Source organism: Callorhinus ursinus, unplaced genomic scaffold (genome assembly GCF_003265705.2).
Source record: "Callorhinus ursinus isolate GAN/ISIS: 27379988/994484 unplaced genomic scaffold, GSC_fseal_2.0 scaffold4, whole genome shotgun sequence".
NCBI lineage: Eukaryota > Metazoa > Chordata > Mammalia > Carnivora > Otariidae > Callorhinus > Callorhinus ursinus.
Window position 1 is genome coordinate 109,494,851 of NW_027397066.1, and position 10,103 is coordinate 109,504,953.

At 43.3% G+C, this 10,103-nt stretch overlaps 1 long non-coding RNA gene across 1 annotated transcript; it reads left to right on the plus strand.

Annotated features, from left to right (window-relative positions):
* The first annotated feature begins 1,537 nt into the window (after nucleotides 1-1,537).
* LOC141372501 (uncharacterized) lies at nucleotides 1,538-7,201 on the plus strand. Its single transcript, XR_012377765.1, has 3 exons — nucleotides 1,538-1,600; nucleotides 1,693-1,807; nucleotides 6,727-7,201. It is a non-coding gene; the product is annotated as an uncharacterized lncRNA (long non-coding RNA).
* Nucleotides 7,202-10,103: the final 2,902 nt, after the last annotated feature.

Consider the following 10,103-nt stretch of genomic DNA (forward strand, 5'->3'; position numbering starts at 1 on the left):
CTGCTGCAAAATAAAATTTTCTGCTGATAGCCCTATAATGTTTCCCTTTTATGTACCTGTTTTGTTTTCTCTCTGCTTTTAAAATTATCTCTTTATCACTACTTTTTGCCATTTTAATTAACATGTGTCTTGGTGTGAACTTCCTTGGGTTGATTTTGTTCAGCGCTCTCTATTCCTCCTGGATCTGGATTTCTGTTTCCTCTCCTAGATTTGGAAAGTTTTCAGCTATTATTTTTTCAAATAAATTTTCTGCGAATGCGAATATTACTACGTTTGATGGTGTCACTTAGTTCCTTAAGTCTCTTTTCATTTATTATTTTCTTCTCTCTCCTGTTCGGCTTGATTGCTTTTCATTTCTGTTTTCCAGGTTGCTGATTCATTCTTCTTCTAGTCTACTATTTTCCATTTAGTGTTTTTTTTTTTATTTCAATTATTGAATTCTTCATCTGATTGGTTCATTTTAATGTTTTCTATCTCTTTGTTAATGGTCTAACTGATGTTTTCCACTCTTCTCAAGTCCAGGGAGAATCTGTAATCATTATTTTAAATTATCTATCAGGCATATTATTTTCTCCATTTTGCTTAGGTCTCTTGCCCTTATTTTGTCCTATTCTTTCCTTTGTGACATACTTCTTTGTCTCCTCATTTTGTTAACACTCCTTGTCTGTTTCCATGTGTTAAGAAAGTCAGCTATGTCTCCTGCTCCTTAAAGCAGTGGCCATATGAAATGGAGGTCCTGTAGTGCCCTGCAGTACAGTGTCCCTTGTTCACAAGAACCTGGCACTTCAGCGGTGTCTTCTATATGTGTTACCTGCACTCTACTGTTGTGGCTGAGCCATTTTTTGCATTCTGTCCAATCATCTGCAATGGCTCTCTTTGCATATTGTGGAGAGGGTTTGGTCCCAGTTTTGTTAGTGGGCCAGTCTGGGGGCTGCCATGGGCTTAAGTTGAGTCAGACCAGTCATTTATCAGAGATGCAGTGGCACTAAATTGCCAGGCACTGTCCCTGTATTGTCCCCTAGAAGCTTTCACTGGGGGGTGGGGCCTATATTCAGACCAGATGTCTGCCCCAGCACATTACTGGGGCTGCAATCAGACTGTTGTGTGTGTGTGTGGTTATCTTTCCCCTCTCCCAGAGGCAGGAGTCACTTTGGAGTAGTGCTGGCCCCTGTCAGGACTGCTTGCACACTACCAGGCTTATGAAACCACTTTGGATGGGCTGACTGAGGGCATATTGGAGAGGGCAGGTCTGCAGGAGGACATGCGGGTGGATGTGGGGAACAGAACGCCACAACGCCCACTGGTGCATGTTCGCTCAGACTCCGAGATCTGAGAAAACTAGAGATTGCAGGGTTAAAAATAACCCGAAAGGATCAGAGTGAAATGCCCTTGGAACGTGTGTGGTCAGTTCTAAAGTGAGCAGCGGAAGATGTTTAGTAGATAGGAAGCCAGCTGTAAACCGCACACTGGGCACTCCCCTCTTTGTTCTTTTATTCTGTTTTAAAGATTCTTATGTGCTTGACTAATCCTAGGTACGTGGAGGAATGTGCCTTCCTATGCCCCTGCTGTAAATCATTACAGATCTATATCGCTGTAGAAGGTATATAAGAGTATGGAAAATAAACCTCGGCACCTCAGGCTATTTGTTCGGGGTCCCCTGTGCCTCGCTATACTGTTGTCTTTTTTTCTCAGCTTCTTTGCCGCCCCCGGTCCCCGACTCTCTGAGGTCAACAAGTGGTGCCCGAACAGGGACCTGAAGCCCCCATCCAGGAGTGATCGGCCAGCGCCAGGAACCCTACAGAAGGTGGTAAGTAGGAGAGTTTATTACAGGGTTATGGGACAATCAAATTCAAAAACATCAGGTTTTGCTGCATTGATACATAATTTTCTTAAAGTATATGGAGCTAAAGTTACTAAGCAGCGCATAGAAAAATGTTTGGAAACAGTAGTTGAATATAATCCTTGGTTTCCAGAAGAAGGCTCCTTAGATGAGGAGACTTGGGTCTGAGTAAAAAATAATGTCTTAAGGGCTATGAGACAGGGTGAAATGATTCCTCTTGGTTTCTGGCCCATTTGGGCTTTAGTACAAGTGGTGATCAATACTATGGAAACCGGGGATAAGTTACCCCGCTGAGGTTGCTAAGGAAAACACCAACTCTTTACATACATATGAACTAGATGATGATACTTTAGAAAAGGCTAAGACTGAAAGTAAAAAAAATTTCGCGGCTTCACAGTCCCGGCCATCACCCACGGCCCCTCTGCTTTTAATGGAGGACCCTGCCAAAGATGATCAGTCCTCCTCCGCAGTAGATTTATTTCCTCTTAAACGATCTTCTCTAGCTCTCTCACCTCTCGGAAAGGAACTCTGACTGCAAGGGGCTAATGATTTGTTTATGGCTTTCCCCATAGACCGAACACAGGCTGTTGGTCCTGTCTATGAGGGATTAGCTTTAAATACCTTAAGGGAACTAAACAAGGTTTGCCACTTATATGGACCCACAGCCCCTTATACTATAGAGATTTCGAAAGCTTGGGCAAATTCTGGGGAATGGATCCCTTATAATTGGCGTATGGTTGCACGGGCTTGGCTTAAGCCACAGGATTTATTACAATGGAAAATGTGGTTATCGGATGCCGCCTATATGAAAGCCCGGCTGAATCGGGCTAACTCAGCCATGCATATTTCTTTTGAAATGCTCACTGACTCTGGCCCCTTTTCAGATGTTCGAGAGCAATTGGTTAACCCTCCGCCTGCAGCCACAGTGCAGGTATCTGAAATCGCCCTCGCAGTCTGGGAAAAACTAACCCCTTCAGGGAAAGTGGGGCAAAGCTATATAAAAATTATGCAAGGGCCTACAGAAGCATATAGTGATTTTATTTTTCAGCTTGAAATGGCTATTGACCTCCAAGTCGATAGTAAACCTGCCAAAGAGCACTTGCTAAGACAGCTTGCTTTTGAAAATGCTGAGGAATGCCAAGCGGCCATCCAGCCACATAGAGAAACAGGAGGTATTCTCGTTTATCTTCATCTATGTAGAAATATTGGCACTTTTACACATCAAGCTCGAATAGCCTCCCTTCAACTCATGGCCCTACAAAAACAAAAGGATATAAAATGTTATAATTGTGGGAAAACAGGACATGTCAAGAAGGAATGCCGTAAAGCCCCCTAACCTAGAGCCAATTCCCTTTCTAATACCGCCCCTAGCCTCTGCCCACGTTGCAGCAAAGGCAAACATTGGACCAAGGAATGCAAATCCAAACTTGACAGGCAAGGTAACCCATTCCCATTAAGGTCGGGAAACGGGATGCGGGGCCACCCCGGGCCCCGAACAACAACGGGGGATTCAATATGTCGCCTCTCCAGCAGCAACCTCCTGCTGTGCACATAAACCTTCCATGTTATCACTCAGTCCCGCCACCCAGGGAAGTGCCGCAGTAGATTAACCACTCCTTTTACAATAAATCTTCACCCTGGTCTCAGATCCCCCAAAATACCCAGGGTTATTACGGACCTTTACCATGAGGAACCGTGGGTCTTGTGTTAGGAAGATCTAGCCTAAATCTTAAAGGTATCCAGGTGATAACTGGAGTGATAGATTCTGATTATGAGGGAGAAATAATGGTGGTCACGCAGACTCAGGTTCCTTGGACCTTTAAGGGAGGTGATAGAATTGCCCAGTTATTTTTATTACCTTATGTACAAATTGGTCAGTCCCAACAGACCAGACGAGGAGGATTTGGTAGTATTGATCTTCTCATGGTTAAATGGGCTTCATTATTAACTCAGACTGACCGCCCTTCTATGACTCTCAAAATTCGGGGAAAAACTTTCTCGGGTCTAGTAGATTCTGGAACCGATATTTCATTAATAGCTTCCCAGCATTGGCCTCATACCTGGCCCACTAAAGCAACCTTTAGTTCAGGAGAAGGAGTAGGTTTTGTGACTGCAGAAGAAATTCAGCAAAGTAGTGTGCCACTTAAATGTGAAGGACCAGAGGGATTAGAGGGAATTATCCAGCCTTTCATCTTAAATGCCTCCATTAATCTTTGGGGAAGAGACCTCTTGCAACAATGGGGAGCCGAGCTAATCATCCCCCCAAATCGACCTGTTAATCAAATCATGACAAAGATGGGCTATAAACCAGGACAGGGCTTAGGCAGACAACATCTAGGAATAAAGGAGCCTATCATTGCCCAAGGACAAACTCATAGGGCTGGACTGGGTTACCCTTTTTTCTAGGGGCCATTGAGGAAAAGAGTCCCGCCCCTATTAAAAAAACATGGAAAACTTCTTCCCCGGTTTGGACTCCTCAGTGGCCTCTACCGATAGAAAAATTTCAGGCCTCAGAACAAATTACTCAAGAACAATTGCAGGAAGGACATAAAGAGCCTTTGCAATCTCCTTGGAACTCTCCCGTTTTTGTTATCAGAAAGAAGTCAGGCAAATGGAGGCTCCTAATGGACCTTCCGAATGTTAATGCCATCATGGAGCCTCTGGGTGCCTTGCAACCTGGGTTACCTACTCCTACAGCCATTCCCAAACAATGGCCATTGATAATAATAGGTCTTAAGGATTGTTTCTATACCATAGCTATTCACCCTGAGGATAGGGAGAAATTTTGCCTTTTCTGTTCCAAGCACTAACAACAAGGAACCAATGAAACGAATCATTGACAGTGATCCAATGAATCGCTGGACAGTTTTGCCACAGGGTATGACTAATTGTCCTACCATGTGTCAGTATTATGTTGGCCAGGTCCTCCGACCTGTTAGAAAGCATTATTCTCGGTCCTACATTATTCATTATATGGATGATATTTTGCTGGCGTCACAAACTGAAACCAAATTACAAAATGTGTATCAGGCCACGTCCCAACATTTGACTTCTGCCAGTCTCATAATAGCCCCAGAGAAAATCCAAACTACTCCGGCTTCTTATCTAGGCACTGTGGTAGATAGAACCACAGTGAAACTTCAAACAATGCAAATTCATAGGGATACCCGCCTTACTCTTAATTATTTCCAAAAACTCCTAGGAGACATTAACTGGATTGGCCCTCTCCTGGGGATTCCCAATTTACAAATTACAAAATTTATTTAACACTTTACAAGGTGATTCTGCTTTAGATAGTCCTCGCACTTTATCCTCAGAGGCAGAGGCCGAACTGCAGTTTGTTGAGGAGCGATTAAAAACTGCCTTTGCTTACAGGTATGATGATGGTCTCCCCCTGCTTCTTATTTTCCCTACCCCCCTCATTCTCCGACTGGTGTCTTCGTGCAAGAAGACAAGCCTCTCGAATGGGTGACTTTACATACATACAAAACTTCTCGAACTGTTACGCCGTATCTATCTCTTGTCACTTCCCTCATTCTCCAAGGACGAAAGCGTTCTATTCAAATTCTTGGTTCTGACCCAGCGCTCATTATTTTACCTATCTCTTCCACATCTTTTAAGGAACTCCTTCCCTTCTCTACTGATCTGCAAATATCTCTTGCTGATTATACTGGGCGCATAGGTTGCCACTATCCCTCAGGTAAACTAGGGGACTTCCTAAAGCACACTGCTTGGGTTATAAATCATGTGGTGCATAACGTTCCAGTCCCCTCAGCCCCTACATACTTTATTGATGGATCCTCCTCTGGGCGCGCTGGAGTCTAGGGCCCTGCTATTCAGCGCTCCATAAAAACCCCTTACACTTCTGCTCAAAGGGTCGAACTTGCAGCTTTATTGTTCTTATTACAGAATGTTCATCATCCTATAAATATCGTATCTGATTCCGCCTACGTAGTTAGCATTGTTGTGCCTTTAGAAACAGCTCTCATTTCCACAACTCTATCATGAACCCTTCGTTTCAGGAATTACAATTAGAAATTCAATCTTGAACTCACTCTTCATTCATTACTCATATCCACTCTCATTCTAACCTGCCTGGACCTCTTACACAAGGGAATCAATCTGCTGATTTACTGGCTACTCCTATCTTTGAAAGTCCACAGGCAGAGCATGCCCATCTTCATACCAACGCCAACTGCCTTCATTCACACTATAAAATACCCTTGTGTTCTGCCAGGCAGATTGTCTCTTTCTGTCCTATTTTCGACCTCTACATTGAACTGAGCATCCGGCAGGCGTCAATCCCAGAGGCACAGCTCCTGATTGTATTTGGCAAATGGACGTTAATCATTTCCCACCTTTCGGACGTCTCTCATATATTCATGTTACAATAGACACCTTTTCAGGATTTTTTCATGCTACTCCATTGACGGGAGAAAAGGCTGGGCATGTTATTTCTCATTTGCTTGAATGTTTCTCTATTATGGGGTTACCTACTTGTATCAAGACAGATAGGCCCAGCATTTACTAGCAAAAAAGTACGAGAATTCCTTGCAGAATGGCAAATACAGCATATCACAGGTATTCCTTATAATCCTCAGGGACAAGCTGTAGTGGAAAGGGCGCATGCCATCATTAAGAAACAACTGCGTAAAATTATTTCTAAAACGAAAGGGGGAATCTCCCCCCGAGATGTCATGGCACAAACCTTATTTTAAATTTTTTAAACTTACCCCAAAGAGAACCATATGCCAGAGCTGACAAACATTTCTCGCCAGCCTCAGCCTCAACTCAGGATGCACCTGTGTGGATAAAAAATGAGGAAAATAATTGGTTGTCTGGGAAATTAATTACCCGAGGCCCTGGTTATGCTTGTGTCATTCCAGATGAATCCAGTCGAGCAATTTGGATACTTCTTCGGAAAGTCCGGCCCAGGACCGGCGATGAAGAATACCCTCAAAAAACAAATGAGTGCCCAAAATCTCCATCACAGACTGCTTAGGACAGCGGATAATTTGAAAAGAGAAAGGGGGAGCTGTGGGAAACAGAACGCCACAACGACCACTGGTGCATGTTCGCTCAGACTCTGAGACCTGAGAAAACTGGAGATTGCAGGGTTAAAAATAACCCGAAAGGATCAGAGAGAAATGCCCTTGGGATGTGCGTGGTCAGTTCTAAAGTACGCAGCAGAAGATGTTTAGTAGATAGGAAGCCAGCTGTAAACAGCACACTGGGCACTCCCCTCTTTGTTCCTTTATTACTAATCTTGGGTACATGGAGGAATGTGCCTTCCTATGCCCCTGCTGTAAATCATTACAGATCTATATCGCTGTAGAAGGTATACAAGAGTATGGAAAATAAACCTCGGCACCTCGGGCAGTTTGCTCGAGGTCCCCTGTGCCTCGCTATACTGTCATCTTTTTTTCTCAGTTCCTTCGCTGCCCCCGGTCCCCGACTCTCAGAGGTCGACAGGGGGACACCTGGTGCCAGCAAGGTCTGTGGTGCTCCACTGCAGGAGGGGGCTGGCAGTCACCCATGAAAACTCCTGCCTAGGCCAGGATGGAGGGGGCATGTCTACAAAAGAACAGAGGGGCAGGGCTTGTGCTGTTAGCAAGGTCTGTGCTGCTGGTCCAGGAGGGTATTGCAGCTGGCAGGACCAAGGGGGCAGATCCATAGGAGGGCACAGCTGTGGGATGCATGGTGTTAGCAAGGTTTGAGCAGGTCTGCTGTAGGAAGAGACCTGGAGCCAAGACCTGGCTGTAGGGGTCATGTCTATAGAAGAATGCATGGGCAGGATGCACTGTTAGCAAGTTAGGTAGCCAGTATCCCTGTAGTGCTGGTTCCTGTAGGGTCCCTATATCTAGGCTAAGGAGGGAGGGAAATGGCACATGCCAGCTCCCTTGTTCCTAGAGAAGTCTCCCAAGGATCCCTGCCCCCCAGCACATGTTCTGAGATTAGTAAACAAGTCTCCACCCTGTCTACCCCAGGTGTTTTTCAAACTGCTTCTATACAGTATCTCCTGGGTTGATGGTGGTTCTGTCTCTTTAAAGGTGGGAACTCAGTTTCGTCACCCCTCTGGCTTTCCCAGAGCCAAACACACTGATTTCTAAAATTCCAGGTGTTAAGTCCTACTGATTGTGAGAACTCATGAAATTCAACCCCTCTGATTTTCAAAGCCAAGAGTTATGGGGTTCTTCTTCCCCATATGGCCCCCCATTCCTGGGTTGCTTAGCATGGGGATATGCTCCTCTCTCTTCTCTGTGCATACAGCGTCCCACCCTCCTGCAGAGAGGCTTGTGGATCCATTTAGTTTCCAAGGGCATCTCTGCTTTTCCTACCTCTTTGATGTGACCTCTCCTCTACATTTAACTGTGGGGAATCTTCTGTCTTTGGGTCATTTTGTGGGTTATTTACACTGATGTGGGTGTTATCTATTTGCATATATGGATTGAGGTGAGCTTAGAGTCCTTCTACTCCACCATCTTCCCCAGAAGTCTAAAAATGACATTTGTTTTACAGAATTATGTCTTTCTCACCTGTTAATAATTAATGTTCATATATTTTCAAGACTCGTATTCTAAATTTCAAGCAAAAAAAATTAAAATGCTATAAGTTTTATTCCGACAGAATATGTATTTCACTTTTTCTTTTTAAGTTTCAAATATACCATGAAACTGCCCAAGAAAATTAAAATATGCTGAATATTTTAAAAAGTTTGTGGGATGTCTGGGTAGCTCGGTTAACTGTCCTATTCTTGATTTCAACTCAGGTCACGATCTCAGGATCATGGGATCAAGTCCTGCATTGGGCTCTGCACTCAGTGGGGAGGCAGCTTGAGATTCTCTCTCTCCCTCTCCTCCTGCTCTTCCCTTCCATGTTCTCTCTCTCTCAAATATATAAACAAATCTTTAAAAAAGTTTATCTACTTTCTGTTTTTTAACCTATATTATTTTTTTACTTGAGTTTCTAAAAATACTGTTTTAATAGCCTATGAACTAAGACAGTCAAGTCTAAAATATCACCTAGTTACTACTCTAGTCTATCTCTAATGTCTCTTAATTAGTATGTAAATTCAGAAAACATGATTTCTATGCATGTTGAAATTCTCATGTCATATGAATGATATTAAACAAAGAATTCACTAAATTATTTTTGGTATTCTATTAGAAAATCATAATAGTGAAATATATAAGGTTTCTGGACAGAAGAGACTCCATTTTCCTTTCTAACCAATGAACTCTTGAACTGGGCCAGGAGTGATAATTGTTTTACAAGCAGTTGCTCATAAAATGCAACAGAATAAGTGGCATTAGGACATAAAACTGTTGATATAAACTTCATAAAGACAGAATAGTTAAATGAATACCAGGAATAGTTTGATAGCAACAATAAAATAATAAATTAGCTAGAAATCAAAAGCAGTTCAACTGGTCAGCACCAAATTAACAGTTTATTTCTCTTTATTTCTTATGTAAATCATGTAATTATTCCCTTTTTTCTTTCTCCCAAAAAACCCTTACTTCTTTACATATGAACAGTGTTGAGGTTAATGTAGAGCATGAAATCATCCATAGTACCTGGCTTGCTAAATGTCACACAGAGACCACTGGGGGTGAGGGAAGGTTTTGGAGAAGGGCATGGGGCCTTTGGAATGCCACCTGCCATTGGGATGAGTGGGGAGTTACTTTCCTCTAAGCTTCCTTAGCCCAAACAGCCTCTCTGCGATCTAAGTGATGTGTGCATTGTCCCTTAGGCAGAACTTGTAGAACATGCAGATTAGCATATCGTATCTTTCCCGTAAACAGATCCTCCTAGTTCCAGTAAAAACCCTTGTCACACATCACATCACGTGCTTGAGAAACAGTGATAAGGATTTGTGATTATCCTGAAGGACCAATAAAAGCGGGAGCAAAGAAGAAAAAAGGGTCTTCATCTCTGAGCGTTAACCCCCTTGCCTTCTCTTTCACAGCAAAGTTCGGGGTCATCTTTCATCCCTTGGGACAGGGATTGCTGGCCATTCCCGGTAGAACAGTGCCCCTTTCTGGTTACTCTGGAATCTGTGCCCCCAAATTCCAGTTCGAAGTCCCCAAATACACATCTTTGTTCTTTTTCGGTTCTGCCTCCTTTTTTCAGTTGACAATCGGTAAGGGAAATGGTTTAGTAATCCTCTTCTGCCTGACTGGAGTTGTCCATGCTGATTCAAATTGTAAAATAGATCATATTTCAAGAAGTTCATTTCTGTATGTAATAATTCTAATTTTCA